This window comes from Tupaia chinensis, unplaced genomic scaffold, assembly GCF_000334495.1.
Source record: "Tupaia chinensis unplaced genomic scaffold, TupChi_1.0 Scaffold000273_1, whole genome shotgun sequence".
NCBI classification, from domain to species: domain Eukaryota; kingdom Metazoa; phylum Chordata; class Mammalia; order Scandentia; family Tupaiidae; genus Tupaia; species Tupaia belangeri.
In genome coordinates this window covers 2691104-2694932 of record NW_006159755.1, presented here as the reverse complement: position 1 = coordinate 2694932, position 3829 = coordinate 2691104, and positions in this window count along the sequence as shown.

The following is a 3829-nucleotide window of genomic DNA, read 5'->3' as shown; positions in this document are numbered from 1 at the left end:
GGCGCATGTGCGTACGTGCCCAAGATCCCGAGAGGAGAATGGAGAAGAAGGGATTGCGGCGTGGCCATACCCTTGCGGGGTGATTTCCTGCTTTCTGTCTCTCTCTCTTTCTCTGTCTGTCTGGTGAGTGTACACGCCTTATAGCAAAAATAAAATAAAATAAAATAAAAGCAACCTTTAAAACTTTTCCAGGGGAACCAGCAGTTAGCGTAATGGCTATGTCGCTGGATTCCCACTTAGTCGACCGCGGTTTGCGTCTGGACCTGGTGGCTTAAAACTCAGGCCAGGCGCGTGTGCGTGCGTGCCCAAGATCCCAAGAGGAGAATGGAGGAGAAGGGATTGTGGCGTGACATCCCCCCTGGTGGGTGATTTCTCGCTTTCTGTCTCTATGTCTCTGTCTGGCAAGCGCACGCGCCCTATAGTGAAAAACCTCTCAAAAAAAAAAACTTTTCCAGGCCTGGGATTAACAGATGGCATAATGGTTGCATCACTGGACTTCCATGTAGTCAACTGCAGTTTGAGTCCCATGACCCAGAGGCTTAAAACTCATGCCAGGCACATGTGCATGATTGCCCCAAATCCCAAGAAGATAATGAAGGAGAAGGGTTTGCAGCGTGACCAATCCCCTAGGGGGTGATTCTTGCCTTAGGTCTCTCAGGCGAGTGTACACACCCTATACCGTAAGTCACTTGGGAAAAATTAAAAAATAGAAACTTTTCCAGGGCTAGCCATTGGTGTGATAGTTAGGATGGCTGGTTCGCACATGGCAAATCATGCAGTTCAAGACCCAGACATGATGGCTTAAGAAACATGCTGTACATGTGTGCTTACATGCCCAAAATCTCAAAAGAAGGGAGAAATGGAGGAGACCATTCCTCTTGGGAAGGGTGTCTTTTCTCTCTCTTTCTCTCTCCAACAAATGCAAGTGCCCTCTGGGAAATTTAAAAAAACAAAACGTTTCCAAAAGACTGAAGAAGAAACACTCCCTAACAAATTTTATGAAGCCAGCATTACTCTGATACCGAAGCTAGACAAAGACACGACAGACAACTATAGATCAATATCCTATATGAACACTGATGCAAAAATCTTCAACAGAATGTTAGGAAACATGATTCAGCAGCATATTAAAAGGATTATATACTATGACCAAGTAGGATTCATTCTTGAAATGCAGGAGTAGTTCAGTGTATGAAAATCAGTCACTAATATAAAACACTTGAACAGAATGAATGGAAAAAACTTTCAGGACCAGCAGATGGTGGCATAGAGGTTATGTTGCTGGACTCCCACATGGTGGGCAGTGGTCTGAGTCCTGGACCTGGTGGCTTAAAACTTGCTCTGGGCACGTCTGCATGCCTGGTGCGTGTGCGTGCATGCCCAAGATCTCAAGAGGAGAATGGAGGAGAAGGGACTGTGGCGTGGCCAGCTCCCTTGGGGGGTGATTTCTCACTTTCTGTCTCTCTGTCTCTGTCTTTCTGGTAATATTCATAAATAATACATATTGTAGGGGATTCATATTAAGACTGTATAGACAACTTCTAAAACAACAACAAAAGGGAACCAGCAGTTAGTGTAATGGCTATGTCGCTGGACTCCCACGCAGTCGACCGCGGTTCACGTCCCAGACCCGGTGGCTTAAAACTCACGCCGGGCGCGTGTGCGTGCGTGCCCAAAATCCCGAGAGGAGAATGGAGGAGAAGGGATTGCGGCGTGGCCATCCCCCCTGGGGGGTGATTTCTCGCTTTCTGTGTCTTTCTGGCGAGCGCACATGCCCTATAGCAAAAACCTCTCAAACAACAACAACAAAAGAAACAACCCCATTCAAAACTGGGCAAAAGACTTGAACAGTCATTTCTCCAAAGAAGATATACAAATGGCTGATAAACACATGAAAAGATGCTCAGTACCACTACTTATTAGAGGAATATAATTAAAAACTACAATAAACTTGAGGCTTGGTTGGGAAGAGATGGACAACTCTCAAAAAAGGAGCAGACAATTGAAGGATGGGTATCATTGCCTATATTAAAAGCATAATGAAAGGAAAATAAGAAAGCCAGTAATCTCAGTATGAATCAGTCTAGATCTAGATGAGATGGTGGTGGTAAAAGTCCTCATCTCAAAACCATAATTATCACGAAAATGAGAGAAAATGGCCCCGCCTGCTGACCTGCAAGAAATGTTCATCGAAGTTTTTCAAAGAGAAAGAAAGTTATAGAGATCAGAAATTTAGATCTACATGAAGAAAGGAAGAAAATCAGAGAAGGATTAATTAAGGTAAAATGAAAATATCCTTATTTTTTAGGTTTTTGCTATAAGGCACATACACTCGCTGGGGGGAGGGGCGGAGTGAGAAATCACTCTGCAGGAGGGATGGCCATGATGCAATCCCCTTTCCTCCTAGCTCCTCTTAGATTTTGGGTACACACACACACACACACACCCAGTGTGTTTTAAACCACTGGGTCTGGAACTTGAACTATAATTGACTACATGGGAATCCAGCAGTGCAACCATTACGCCATCTGTTGGTCCCAACCCTGCATGATTTTCAAGCTGCCGAGTCTGGGACTTGGCCATGTGAAAGCTAGAGCCTTAACCACCAGGCCAACTGCTGGCTCTATTTTTATTATTGTTTTGGACTTTAGAGTTTTTTTGCCATAGGGCACATGCACTCACCAGACAGACAGAGACAGAAAGCAAGAAATCACCCCCCAGGGGGGATGGCCACACCGCAATCCCTTCTCCATTCTCCTCTCAGGATCTTAGGCACGCACGCACACATGCCCGGCGTGAGTTTTAAGCCACCGGGTCCAGGACACGAACTGCAGTCGACTACATGGGAGTCCAGCGACATAGCCATTATGCTAACTGCTGGTCCCTCTATTTTTATTATTATTAATTCATCTAGTATTAGCTATTTATTCAAAGTAACAGTATTTGATTATAATGGTTCCAGGATATAAATAAAGAAATGAATGGAACAGGAAGCAGGAATTTGGGATATTCCAAGATACCTGCACTACCCATGAGTGAGAAAGTATTATTTGAATACAAACTTACATTAATTTCAAATATATATTGCAAAATCTAGGACAACCACCAAGAAAAACTTTAAAAGAATTATCTATTTAATTTTATTTATTATTATCCTTCAATTTGACCAGAGAGAGAGAAAGTGAGAAAGCAAGCTACTAGGTCTGGTACTCAAACCATGGTTGGTCATGTGGGAATCCAGCACTCCCACCACCATCACCACCTGCTAGCCCCTTAAGATTTTTTTAAAGGCACAATAAATAGAAAACAGACAAAACATGGTTCATATTAATCCAACTATAGCAATAATCACTTTCAATATGAATATACTATTTTGAAAGACAGGCACCTTAAAGTCATTATGTACTTAACCCACAAGATTCAACTGCTGAATATATGTTATCTGCAAGAAACTTACTTTAGGGACCAGCAGGTGCTGTGGAGGTTAAGGTGGCTGGATCCCATGTGGCTGACCACAGTTCAAGTCCCATTTTTGTACTTGAAACTCACGCCAGGTGCATGTGCATGCATGCTCTAAATCCTGAGAGAAGAATGGAGGAGAAGGGACTGCAGACTGGTCATCCCCCCTGGGGATTGATTTCTCACTCTCCCTTCCTCTCGCACTCACTCTGTCTCCGGTGAGCATATGTACCCTATACAAACTAAAAAAATCGAAAAGAAAACAAACTCACTTTAAATATAAAGATCCAGGGAACTAGCAGTTAGCGTAATGGCTGTCGCTGGACTCCCATGTAGTTGACCACGGTTCGCGTCCCAGACCCGGTGGCTT